Below are 14,806 nucleotides of genomic sequence, written 5' to 3'. Positions count from 1 at the left end.
TTGCTGTAGTTATTTACTTTAATATTTCTGTAAGTTTATTTACCATTTATTTAACTTTATTGTTTTAGTAATATTTTATTATTTTATTTTACCTTAATATTTTATTATTTTATTTATTATTGTATTTTAGTATTTTGTTACTTAGTTGTTTTGATAAAAATAGAAAATAAAATTATATATATATATATATATATATATATATATATATATAGTATTACATTTTACATTTGTTGTATAATTATGTATGTTATTTCATTAATATTTTATCATTTTATTAGAAATATTGTGCTATCGAGATTTACTATAGGTATATTTAAACACTAACATTGCAGCACTGCTTGAAATGTCTAATAAATCTCTTTAGTCTTTAATCTTTAAAACGCCATATTTTCCATTTTTTTTCACCCTTATCATCATGAACCGTACAAAACATTTCTAAAATTATTCTATAATTTGCTGGAATGCATCTCGTCCACCTTATTTTGAGCCGTGCTGAATTATAAACTGGGTTGTTGGTAACGGAGGAGATTTTCACACGTTCCCCTCTGAATGAATAAGAGCCTTTCCTTTGGAAAGTGCGATCACCGAGTCTGATTACTGACTTCGTGACCTCTGAACTCTGACCCGTCTGTATTTATTATTTACAGGTGCGAAGAGAAGAGGAGATACTTTGCGGTCGGCGCTAGAAGCATCTCGGGAAATGAGCGTCAACTTCTCTGGAGGTACAAACCGTGAGCTTTATTATTATTAGTGGAATGAAGATGCTGAATTTTACTGTACGTTGACTTTAAAATAAAAGAAAATAATGATTATTATTAGTGTGCAGGATATGTTGGCTTAAATAAAATAAAATAAAAGGCTATACAGTAAAATAATTATTAGTATTAATATGCAGGATATGTTGGCTTAAAATAAAATAAAAGTCTATACAGTAAAATTATTATTTTAATATGTAAGATATGTTGGCTTAAATAAAATAAATAAAATAAAAGGCTATACAGCAAAATTATTATTAGTTTTAATATGTAAGATATGTTGGCTTAAATAAAATAAATAAAATAAAATAAAGGCTATACAGTAAAATTATTATTAGTTTTAATATGTAAGATATGTTGGCTTAAATAAAATAAATAAAATAAAATAAAAGGCTATACAGTAAAATTATTATTAGTTTTAATATGCAGGATATGTTGGCTTAAAATAAATAAATAAAAGGCTATACAGTAAAATAATTATTAGTATTAATATGCAGGATATGTTGGCTTAAATAAAATAAATAAAAGGCTATACAGTAAAATAATTATTAGTATTAATATGCAGGATATGTTGGCTTTAATAAAATAAAATACAATTATTGTTACTGTTAATATGCAGGTTCTGTCATAAGCTCATAAATAATAAGTTAATTAAAGTAATAAATTAATTAAATATAAATTAATTAAAATAATTAGTACTATTAATAATGGATATGTTGGATTTAATAAAATAAAATAAACACATATTATTTATTATTATTATTATTATTATTATTATGCAGCATGTCATAAAAAAAAAAAAAGTTGCTGAATAAGCTTAAATTGAGGAAAATGTCCCCATGCACAGAAAACAAAAAAATAATAAAAAGCCTTTTCAACAAAAAAGTAATTAATTTTAATCGATTTGTCTTCATTTTTGTATGGCTTTTCTATTCGGTTTATGTGATACAATACTGTAACAAAAATATTTTTCTAAGTTAAAGGTAATTGAGTGCGTTTTATAAAGATGGAAATTATAATTTTAAGTTATCAACCGATAATTTATTGCAACTAGTTAAAAAAATGATATTAATTATATGTTTTATTTACATGATTTAATGTATTTTTACAATTTTGCATAAACTTTTCAGCACTTTTTACCATGTGTTGGCTTTAATAAATAATAACGTAACATAAGAAAATATTATAAAATATCAAGTAAATAATACAAGTAATAATAAACAATGCAAAACATTCTTTTTTAAATTTAGTAGAATACTAAAGCAAATCACATGGATAGTGTTATTAATATTTTATTTTATAATTTTAATCTAAATATTGTTATTATTGTTTTGTTTACACAAACATTACATTAGATTAATTAATAAATGTATAATAAATAAATTATATATATATATATATATATATATATATATATATATATATATATATATATATATATATATATATATATATATATATATATTAATAATAATTTAGTATTAATAATAATAAATTATAATAAAAAAACTAATTTTACATAAAGGCATTGTGCTATAAATATTACTATTATTTAGTAGAATGTATGTGATACTGCTACTATTGTAGAAAAAAATAATAACACTTTATTTTTTAAAGAAATAAATCACACAATATTTATTCCATGTTTTAATTTAATAGCAAATCCCCTTTATTTACCAAAAAGTGAAATGTGTTTAAATTTAATTAATTAAAAGACAAATCAAATTTGGGTGAAACTTGTTTACTGTTAATCATAATTATATTACTTGTAAAACACTTAAAACTCAATTGTAAATAAGTATAAAGAATGGCATTGGGTTTATTCTTCGTGATAAAAAGTGTGCTTTTATTTTAACTAGCATATTTTTGTGTTTTGCTTTGGTACCGAAATTGGTACCGAGAACCGTGGATTTTCACTGGTATCGTACCGAATACTGATATTTTGGTACCGTGACATCACTACTCCAGAATAAAGATGATAAACCATAAAAGCGTTGGCTTTCTATCGAATAAACGGATGCGTGATGTGACCTCTTTGCTTTATGACACCGCACAAGCGCCGCATGCATTAGTGTTTTGAAATCCCGTTCCGCATAAAGTGTGTGTGTGTGTGTGTGTGTGTGTGTGGGAGAGAGAGAGAGATCAGGCTCGCTGCGTCGTGCCTGTATCATCCAGCCCATTCATTCATGAAAAGTGTGACGTAAGCAGTCGCAGCTGAACCTCGCCCACTCAGACAATCTGCAGCTCGCTCGCCCCCCCCCTCTCTCTCTCTCTCTCCCTCTCACACACTCTCTCTCTGTCTCTCGTCCGGCTGCTTTCAGCTGTTTCTCTGCTGAAGGAGGATCATGCGTGGCATCGCCGTCAGTTGTGAGTAATCCACCGCATTGTAGTGTGCATGCTTGTGCGTTTCTGTCTTTCCTATATGTATATATATATGTATTTGTTCTTTCTGATGTGGCTGTTTGGGGTTGAAGATGATTTACTTGTGTGTTCGGTGCGCATGTGAGATATATTTGTCTGGTGTTCGATGTGGCGCTTGTCTTGTCACTGCCCTCTGCTGAAGGACAGACACATCGCTTCACACACACACACACACACACACACACACACATTCATGCATACATAACTTAGTGACTTGTCTCAATGCGTCTCTTTTTATTTCTTTTGTGACGAGTCATTTTCGATCACAGTGTCTGTGTGTAAATCAAAATACAGTCAGCGTTGCTTGAGTTCTACTGAAAATAATATAACCGTATGATAATGCCTGTTTAAATGCTTCCTAAATTCAATTCTCTATTCTTTTCTTTTTTTGTGTGTGTGAGATTGATGGATGTGAGCCAAAAACTGAATCATGAAACGAATCCTTTGATTCTTAATTCATCTTCTGTATCAGTTTCAGTTGTGACAGTAATGATTGAATACTGTAGATGATGTACCAATGCCAGTAAATAAATGAAAAAGATGCTATAGGAAAAACAGTTTGAACTAGTTAAATTCTTAACTATTTTAACTGTGAAAATAATAATAATAAAAATAAATTAATAAATAAGTTAATTATTAATGCTGATAATATATATATATATATTAAATCACATTGTGTATTGTATTATATTGCATTGTATTATTATATTTGCTTTGTGATATTATATATTTTTTAACTATGTAATTTAATTTAAAATGTTATAAATTATAAGTTATATTGTAACGCTAATTAAACTATATGAAAATAAAAAATGAAATTAATTAATAATTATAATTGAATGTATATATGTGTGTATTTATATGCATATAACTACATTTAATATGAAATATTTATAAAAATATGTATATTTTGATTGAATAGTTCTAATGAAATGATTCTGTTACAATGAATTTTTAAAGCAATTTTAACTGAGAAATTGCTAGTACAGTAAAGAAACAATTACCAAGCAAGCAAGAAACACATTCAATTTACATTTAATTATTTAACATTTAAACATTAAATTAAACATGCAATTTTTAAGTACAGTAGAAACACATAAACAGTATTTTCTTGAAAAATTTGCATCAGTGATCTCTGTTTGATTTATGTTTTCCAGTGTGTACTAGTCATTGGTCTATTAATCTATAGTTTCAGTGATGTTTTCTGTTTTATTGTCAAATGTGGTCCATCTGTTCTCCAGCTGGAGTAGAGAAGAGCATCTCCGTTTGTTTATATGTGCTTTAAAACACAGAGACACAGAGACAGAGAGTCAGCTTCATACAAGAGCTTCTTCAGCCGGTTGTAAAGAAGGAATATAATGCATGTAGTGTGTGTGTGTGTGTGTGTGTGTGTGTGTGTGTTGAGTCCACAGCAGCTAATGGAAGAGCCAATGTAAAGTATTGATTATGTGTCAGAGCTATAAAAGCGTTGTGGCAGACGGGAGAAAAGAGCTGGAAGAGCGTGTAATCTTGTGTGTGTGTGTGTGTGTGTGCTGTAACATGCATCCTCCCCGTCTTCTTCCTGTGTGAGGTGTTGAAGAGGAGGAGCAGCTGTTCAGATCGAGTCCTGAGCTCCTCTCATGTCTTTTGTTGTCGCTCTGAGATCTTTTCTTCTCAGTAGTGAGCTGAAGCTTTTTCGTCGTCCTTCTGTGTGTTTGTACAGTATTAGAGTGGTACAGTAAAAATCCCATTTATTTTTTTCTCCATAGGAGAATTGACTTAGAACAACAAATGGTTAAAGACAGACATACTGTGAGCTACAAGGTTGTTAATTGCTGTAATATGCTTTGAAAGAACCCATTAGCCCACATTATAATAAATAATCATGTTGAACCACGGAATTCTTCTTATTCTACAAATAAATCTCCACCTATCTGAGAACGGAGGCAAGCACTGCGTCAGTGCATCATTTATGCATATTTTTCAATAGAAATACATTCTGTTGTATTTATTCTACTGGATTCAAAGATGTTTCTATAAACATCTTTAAATCAATAAACTTGAAATCAAAAGTTAGAAGTTAAATCAAAGTTAGCTTTGATTTGGTTCATGGCTTGTAACTCTTTAACAAAGACCATTTAAAAAACCCTATAGAAAAATAAATAAATAAATGAATATATATATATATATATGTATATAAAAATAAAATAAATATTGTAATGTATTTAATATATGGTATAGTATGTAATTATATAAAATTACATTCTATACCATATATTAAATACATTACAATATTTATTTTATTTTTAACAAATTGTTTAAATTATATAGAAAAATATGAATTTTATACATATGCTTTCAAATGTAATAATGTATTAGAACAAGATGTAACTATATAGCATGGATAACTTTACAAAGTTTATATACTGTAAGTAATTATTCAGAAATTGACGACTGTTCACACATTTGAAGCAAAACGAGAAAGACCAACATTTGCAAAGCATTATATGTAAATAAATACGTGTAATTAATTTGTAAAATAATATTTATACGATTATGCAGTATTTGTTTATGTGTGTGTGTGTACATGCATAAAAGACTTTGTAATCTTGTGATTCACCTCATGGTTTATAACACCATTATAACTGTTTTATTAAACCAATGGACTGGGAAAAGTGGGCGGGGCTGTTGCACTCTGCAGTGATGTCAGCTCATTCTGACTCACGATTGGCTGAGGCTCAGCATCTGTCTATTAAACCTTTATGGAAGGGTGCCACGTGATGCAGGTTCCCCGGGGCTCTGAGTCTCCTGAGAGCTGATGGGATGGGATTGGATTGGATGGGAAATGAAAGGATGGGGGCCTGCGGCGCGTGACATGGCTCTGATGCACAGCGTCACAGTGTGTGTTTTCCTCCGTCTCTGCAGTCTGATTTTAGCAGGCTGCTGCATCATAGTTAATATGACTCACCTCACACTCCCACAAACCTCCAGCCCTGTTTGCTGTGATTTACACTCGCTGCTCTAAATAATCGCTCCTCTGTGGGTGAATGAGTGTGTGTGGGAGGAAAGAGCTGCTTTATGCCTACAGGTTTTCTGACCAAGCATTAACTATGACCATCATTTCGACGCTGGTAATAGAAGTGAGTTGACTGTTTGAGATTGTCCTGTATAGTTTGTACTGCAGTGTTTGCATGTGTTTGTGTGTCTGTGATACCAGTGTAGTCTGATCAATGAGTGAATCAAAGACAACAGTCTGATTCTTATGAACCGATTCTTTTAATGAATCATTTAACTGAATCCTGAATCTTTGAACTGAATCAGTTACAGCTGTTATTGAATCAACACGCACAATTGATTCATTAATTAAGTAACAGATTAAAATACACAGAAGTTGCAGTTTTATTTTGCATTGTAAACACTGGATGGATGTCATATGATTTAATCACAAATTAAATATAAAGATTAATTATAAATAACTACAAGTGAATATACAGTTCTAGCAGTGTTGTCTGTCTTGAAATAAAGCTGTTCAAATGACAAATAAAAGATTTGAAAAACAAAATGTTTATACTATTTTTTTATAATAGTAAAATGAACAAATAAACAATTTGTAATTAAACATTTGCAAAACATTTTGTATATACCACAATATTAATTAATTAATTATTTACTTATTAATTTGTAAAATAATACAAAAATTACTGATATGTAACATTATATATATATATATATATATATACACATTTTTATTTGTTAAATGTTAAAAATAACATTATGTAGTAAAAGATAAAAATTTGCAACACATACATCCTACATATATTTAATTCATGTATTTAATTTATTACATTTGTAAATACAATTAATATTATTATTAATAAAATATAATAACTTATTATAAATAAATAAAAAAAATTGATATATTTGTAAAATAATACTATGTGAAGAATTGTTATTTATATAATAATGCGAAATAATTTTTTGGTATGTGTATTTTCTTAAATGAAGGTTGTGTATAGTGCATGATTATCAAAATATAACGGATTTTTCATTGAATTTCCAGCTAAAAGCAAACTATGTTATGATGAATACTGTCATCGTTATATAAAATGATTCATCCGTGATAAAGCTTGTGTTCATCTCATCCTCCTGCGGCTGAGTTTCATTTGACGTCCGACTGCAGCGACTGCATTAAAGCAGATGTATTTAGGCCATTCGTGTCCTTTAATAAACAGCAGCTTTAGGATCCTAAAGCAGGAATAACTGATCCGAACCTGGGATAAACCCAACGCAGGATCAGCACTAGTTAGCGTGTGCGTGTGTGTTAGATGTGTTTGTATATCAGTGACCTTCGCTTGAGCCTAAAATCATCATATTTTGATGAGTATTGCAATTTGCTTTGTCTGACAACGTGATATAAAAAACAACACTGCAATGATTTGTTTTTGTTATACTACTTTGTGCTGGTGAATATAAATATAGCATTTGTGATTTTAAAATTCAGTAGCAAAAGCAGTGTTTCAATTGGTAGGTTTGATTCATTTCCATGAATCGCTTTTTTATTTTTTTATCAGTCAATCAAAACTGGTCAGGTACAGTAATTGAAATTCACATAAAACCTTAGCTTATTTAAAGTTTAAACAGTTACCAGGTTAATAAATAAATAAAATACAAATTTATTGCATCTTCATTTTAATTTTCAAACACTCTAAAACATTTGATATCCTTAAAAATAAGAAACATTTATTTAAAATTAAAACACTTATTTTCTTACAATATATTCTCAAATAAATTTGTTTATTTGATTTGTAGAAATTAGCTCATTCATTTGTAAGCAAATTAGTATTTATTATTAGTGGTCGACCAATATATCACCAAGGCCGATATATCGGTTCAATATTTGACCTTTTTTTAAAATATCGGCATCGGCCGATAATTTTTCTGCTTGGCCGATGTGTTCGAGTTTCATTTTGATGGTGTTATTATTAAATATTTATTTATTAGTGAAAAATACTGTCATCTAAATTATAAGGATGTTTCTTTTACATGTTTTTTTTTTAATCCATTGTCAAATTATTTACATTTTCTTAAAAATGAATTATAATTAAAAAAAATCATATTTGCTTTATATCAGCTATTGGCCCCCCATGTTTTCCAAGATATCGGCATCGGCTAAAACAATATAGGTTCTAATTATAATTATAATGTACTTCACTCGCGTTCCAATATCCAAAATGTTTTGCATAACATCACAGCGTTACAGTGATAACTCTCAACAGCACAGATTTTACTACAAATTTAAACTGAGCAGTGTGTTTTTTTTCCTATATGTTTGACTGACTGTATTTTATTATGATAATGAACAGACTACATTGTCAAGGTAGCAAAGCTCAACTGTGTGCATGCATGCGGCACCAGCGCAATCACTTGAGTTTTTCCTTATAACTCTTTTTAGTCATGAAGACAATCGTAATTGTAAAAGGTTTGCCTCTACTTGTGTACATTCACAATAAAAACAAATCTTTGTGCTTTGGTAAAATAAGCCTTAAGAAATATAGGATGCCGCTTTCTGTCTTCTGGTTTCATTTCATGCAGAACAAAAATTATCTGCATTTTTCATAAATTTTATTAATTTATTAAGTAAAAATATTTCTCGTATAGGCCTATTTATTAGTTTTATGTATATAAAAGAAGTGCTGTGTGCGTGATGTAATATGAAAACCATGTGAATCACGTACACAGATCCTTTCTAGTTTAATTCAATTCTAATTGGAAATAATCTTCATCGTTCAACGGTTAATAATCGGTGAATAATCGGTTAACGAGCATCGGTTATCGGTTAGGAAAAATGTCCATTGGAATCGCTTGGTAATTGGCTATAAGCCTCAGCAACTCAATTAGAGTGATGGATGTTGAAACTATCATATTTGTCCTGTGGGATCCTGATGCTCATGGTTCCTGTGATTTGATTGGTCTCTCACAGCTGTCAGTCATGAGCTCTCAGCGTGTGATTGGAGGAGGGTGCTTTCAGCTCAGACTAATCGCCTCTTTGTTGCAGCAGCAGCTGTGGATCCCGACGTACATGATAATAGTGCTGTGTGTTTGGGCTTAACTTAGGCTGGGACCCTGAAATATCACGATTATCTGTTAAAGCACATGGGTACATTATGTTTAGACCAAGAGTTTTCAAAATTAATAAGTTAAAATACACAGAAATAGCAGTTTTATTTTGCATTGTAAACACTGGATGGAAATCATGTGAAGAAACACAAATTTCTGATATTATTTTCCAGATTTTCCAAAAATGGTATTTTAATAGAAAAGTTTCTTGTAATATTTTTCAGATTAAATAATAATTATGAATTTTTAGCATTAAAAAAATGTTTGAAAGTATTTTTTTACCATGTTAAATGCAATATGATTTTATAAAATGATAAAAAAAAAGAACTTATTTCTTGACAGGTTTGTGAGATTCAACCTCTCTCTCACACACACACACACACACACACACACTCACGAACATCTGTGGACCCATAATTCCTGTCCCGAGGGGCATTGTAAAGGGTTGATGTGTGTGTGTGTGTGTGTGTGTGTGTTGGTGAGTGTGAATCTCTGCACTCTACATATGTTCTTTGTCTAGTGTACATATCTGTTTATTTTAGGCTTGTTGATGGATGTTATTTACATTAGAGTTCACAATGATGCAGCACAAGGGAACATCAGCGCTCTTGTGCTTTAAGTCTGTGTGTGTGTGTGTGTGTGTGTCAGAGCAAATTGTTCATCCTCTTGTATCAGTGGGATTATTTGTCATGTCAGATGTGGGGGTTTGGGTGTGTCTCTGTCCACCATCGACAGAAACCTGATCCTCCTATCAACCCCACCAGCTGTCCTGTGTGTGTGTGTGTGTGTGTGTGTGTGTGTGTGTGTTTGTGCGTGTGTGCGTGTGTGTGTTTGTGTGTGTGTGCGTGCGTGTGTGTGTGTGTCTATGTGTGTGTAATAATCAAGATGATTATTATATTGGTAACATATTTTAATATTTTTATTCTGAATATTTTAATGTTTTTATTCTGAAGTCAAAATTAATATTTATGTTGACCAATTAATTTTTTAATGCACATAATGTGTACAATTTCAAAGAAAATAGTTTGTCTCTATAATCTTTTAGCAAAATGTAAATGTTTTAGTAAACTGCATTAGAAAAGTCAACATTGGCTTCAAATGTTAATTGCATGTTGTTGTTTTTTTGTGTGTTGATTTTTTTTATAAAGCACTGTACCAATAAATAGAGGCATCATTCAGCTAATGTATATTTAAAGACAAGCACAGTTTCGGTGTTGACTTATTTCCTGTTGAAACAGGAAGCTGAAGTGTGGATTAGCAGATTAAAGGTATTTAAGATCTCTGTCTGTTGTTTACTCAATCTGAATCTGTTGCTCTCATCAGTCATCATCCCAAACCTGTAGATCCAGAAACAGTTCATAATATTATTTCTATTAATTCATTAGTGACAGTAGGTGGGCTTGTTTTCCAGTTGGACAGGAAGTGCATTGATAAAGGTCCAGAGATTATTTATAGCAGTTCTACCAACCAAACCAATGAATAATTCACTGCCTTCAGATTGATATCGACACACGAGTGACAGAACAGAACCCAGCCAGGCTGATCTTGACTAGAGATGTACAACTCAGCTAAACTGTTGTCATGAGGACGTGTGTGTGTGTGTATGTCCATGCATTTTGGCAGGACTGGTGTTTTTTTCCCCTCTAGACTGTAACTCATAGCTGGCGTGGAATTACACACACACACACACAAACACACGTGTGTTTGCCGGTCACCTGAGCGACGCTCTCTAGTTTCCCGCTGCACTCTCTGCAGAGTTCTGTGAGACGCATGCAATGCATTATTGATGCACCGCTGCTCTATTATAGCCACTCACCGGATCACTTTACCCCGCAGAAATACCCCACTGAGTGTAAGAGGGATGAGCAATATATCAGCACCATGTTGCCTAAATCACCAATTTTTTTTAGTTATTTGTTTATTATTTGTTTATTTTTGATGTATTATTATTATTATAATGTATTGATTTTATCTGTTTGTTTATTTATTTGTTTGTTTATTCTATATTTATTAATTTAGTTTTATTTTAGTTTTGATTTATCTGTTTAAATCACACATTTTTAAAGTAATTTAAGAGAATGGTTGGCTTTGTAGTGTTCTAAATCTTTTATTATTATTTTCTTTAGTTAATTTTTATTTTTTGTTTAATGTTGTGGATTTGTAAGTTTTTATGTGTATTCATTGATATGTTTATATTAATGAATAAATTAATAATAAATATATTAAATTATTCCTTTTATTTGAAGTACTTTTTTAGTAAATTGTAGCTAAACAGTTGAATTGTTTTTAATTACAATTTTATTTAAGAAGATATAAATAAATGTGTATATATATAATATGAATTTATTTACAATATTATACAATACAAAAGATACAGTGTGTGTGTGTGTTTATGTGTGTGTGTGTGTGTGTGTGTGTGTGTGTGTGTGTGTATATATATATATATATATATATATATATATATATATATATATATATATATATACAGTACAGAACGAAAGTTTGGAAACATTACTATTTTTAATGTTTTTGAAAGACGTTTCTTCTGCTCATCAAGCCTGCATTTATTTGATCAAAAATACAGAAAAAACAGTAATATTGTGAAATATTATTACAACTTAAAATAATAGTTTTCTATTTGAATATACTTAAAAAAAAAAATATTCCTGTGACGCAAAGCTGAATTTTCAGCATCCTTAATCCAGCCTTCAGTGTCACATGTAACATCCAGTCGATCACATGATCATTTAGAAATCATTCTAATCAATCATTCTGATTTATTATGAGTGTTGGAAACAGTTCTGCTGTCTAATATATTTGATGAATAAAAGGTTAAAAAGAACTGCATTTATTAAATAAATAAAAAATTCTAATAATATATTTTCTTTACTATCACTTTTTATCAACACATCCTTGCTGAATAAAAGTATTGATTTTATTTAAAAACAAGAAAGAATAAAAAATTACTGACCCCAAATTACTGACCAGTAGTGTATATAGTTATTACAAAATATTTATATTTTAACAACATAGCTTCTTTATATATATATATATATATATATATATATATATATATATATATATATATATATATATATATATATATATATATATCTTCACTAGCGTTTAAAGACACCTGATGAAGTTGGTTAATGAGTGAACAAAGCCAAACAAAGAAGGTCAAATCAGACTTTTCATCTCTTCACTGTTATTCTTACAAGAGGAAAATAGAAACTTCTGACTGTTGGTCTGTATATGTTTTGTGATTGTCACATCATAAAGGCTGCCGACCTTTGGTTTGGACACTAATGCAGGCAAAATCATTGCTGTGTAACTACTGCAGCAGATTATGCGATGTTTGTCCTCAGTTACTCTCTCTCTATCTCTATCTGTGTGTGTGTGTGTGTGTGTGTGTGTGTGTGTGTGTGAGCGATGTGTGCCAGATGTTTGGCTCTCAGAGCTTCTAATGCTCACTCTGCTTTAATCTCAAACCAGCACTGACACATCCGATCAACAGAGACCGGATCACAACGACAGTTTCCTGGAATTATCTCTCTTTCTCTCTAAAGTGATAATCATCATTAATGCAAATGCCTCCAATTCCTATCCTGCTGTGTGCGGAATGAGATTGGAAATTAAAATGATCCACAGTTTCAGTCTTTATTTAGCAGTCAGAGCTTTATTTACAGTTTTAATCGAGTGTTTATAGTTCTCAAATTCATTTAGGATATTTTTAAACGTGCTCTGTTCTGAATCCTAGTAATCTGCCTGTGTAGTAGACTTTCTTAAGGCATCTGTTGCAAATGCTGTTTAAAAAAAAATTGTCAGCATTGCATGCTTAATAGAGCAAGTGATCCCAGAATGCATTGCGATCTACTCAATATATCTCATGTATTATATATATTTCATGTATTATATATACATTTTTTTTAGAACACTTGAACGAGCTGTGTGCAATCTCCTTGACTGCAACCAATCTGGCTTCAGAAGTGGACATTCAGCTGAGATGGCCTTGCTCTCAGTTGTTGAAGCTCTAAGACTGGCAAGAGCGGAATCCAAATCTTCAGTACTTATCCTGCTTGATCTGTCCGCTGCTTTTGACACGGTTAACCACCAGATCCTCCTATCAACCCTACTGGCAAAGGGCATCTCAGGAACCGCACTTCAGTGGTTTGAGTCTTATCTATTAGATAGGTCCTTCAAAGTAACTTGGTGAGGTGTCCAAGTCACAACATCTAACTACTGGGGTGCCTCAGGGCTCAATTCTTGGACCACTTCTCTTCTCTGTCTACATGGCATCATTAGGTTCTGTCATTCTGAAAAATGGCTTTTCATACCACTGCTATGCTGATGACACTCAACTCTACCTCTCATACCATCCTGATGATCCGACGGTAGCTATTCGCATCTCAACTTGTCTAACAGACATTTCTTGCTGGATGATGGACCATCACCTTCAACTCAACCTTGCCAAGACAGAACTGCTTGTGATTCCAGCAAACCCATCTTTCCATCACAATTTCACCATCAAGTTAGGCACATCAACCATAACTCCTTCAAAAACAGCTAGAAGCCTTGGAGTTATGATTGATGATCAGTTGACTTTCTCAGACCACATTGCTAAAACTGTCCGATCCTGCAGATTTGCTTTATTCAACATCAAGAAGATCAGTCAGGCCCTTTCTTTCATGCTGCACAACTCCTTGTTCAAGCTCTTGTCCTGTCCAGGCTGGACTATTGCAATGCTCTCTTGGCAGGTCTTCCAGCCAGCTCTATCAAACCTTTACAATTAATCCAGAACTTGGCAGGAAGATGAAATTTTTAATGAGTCGAAAAGAACACACGTCACACATCTATTTATCAATTTGCACTGGCTACCAATTGCTGCTCGCATAAAATTCAAGGCATTGATGTTTGCCTACAAAACTACCACTGGCTCTGCACCCATTTACCTAAATTTATTACTTCAGACTTATGTGCCCTCTAGAAGCTTGCGTTCTGCAAGTGAACGTCGCTTGATTGTGCCATCCCAAAGAAGCACAAAGTCACTTTTACGGACTTTTACATGAAATTTTCCCTCCTGGTGGAATGACCTCCCCAACTCAGCCCGAGCAGCCATCCGAGTCCTTAGCCATCTTCAAGATTCTGCTTAAAACACATTTCTTCCATCTTTATTTGACCCTCTAACTTTAACACTCACTATTCTAATTCTTTTCTTTAAAAAAATCTAACTACCTTTCTAGTCTTTTTGTGTTCTATTTTCTTTTCATTTATTATGGAATTATGTGTGTGTGTGTGTATATATATATATATATATATATATATATATATACAGTACAGACCAAAAGTTTGGACACAACTTCTCATTCAAAGAGTTTTCTTTATTTTCATGACTATGAAAATTGTAGATTCACACTGAAGGCATCAAAACTATGAGTTAACACATGTGGAATTATATACATAACAAAAAAGTGTGGAACAACTGAAAATATGTCATATTCTAGGTTCTTCAAAGTAGCCACCTTTTGCTTTGA

The 14,806-nt window shown here is 31.4% G+C and overlaps 1 protein-coding gene across 3 annotated transcripts in view; it reads left to right on the top strand.

Moving 5' to 3' along the window:
* The window catches only part of LOC113052923 (mitogen-activated protein kinase kinase kinase 13-like), a 42,554-nt gene that overhangs the window by 9,399 nt on the left and 18,349 nt on the right, over positions 1-14,806 (top strand). The window contains exons 2-3 of one of the 3 annotated variants that reach the window (XM_026217405.1): positions 648-722; positions 3,077-3,122. The exons of 1 other annotated variant lie outside the window; for it this stretch is intronic. The gene's annotated coding sequence lies outside the window, so the exon portion shown is untranslated. The remainder of the gene's footprint in view (positions 1-647; positions 723-3,076; positions 3,123-14,806) is intronic. One more of the 3 variants, XM_026217406.1, reaches the window with a different exon arrangement.

This window comes from Carassius auratus, chromosome 34 (genome assembly GCF_003368295.1).
Source record: "Carassius auratus strain Wakin chromosome 34, ASM336829v1, whole genome shotgun sequence".
Classification (NCBI taxonomy): Eukaryota; Metazoa; Chordata; class Actinopteri; order Cypriniformes; family Cyprinidae; genus Carassius; species Carassius auratus.
The sequence above is the reverse complement of the archived record's forward strand: the minus strand, read 5'-3'. Positions and strand labels throughout refer to the sequence as shown.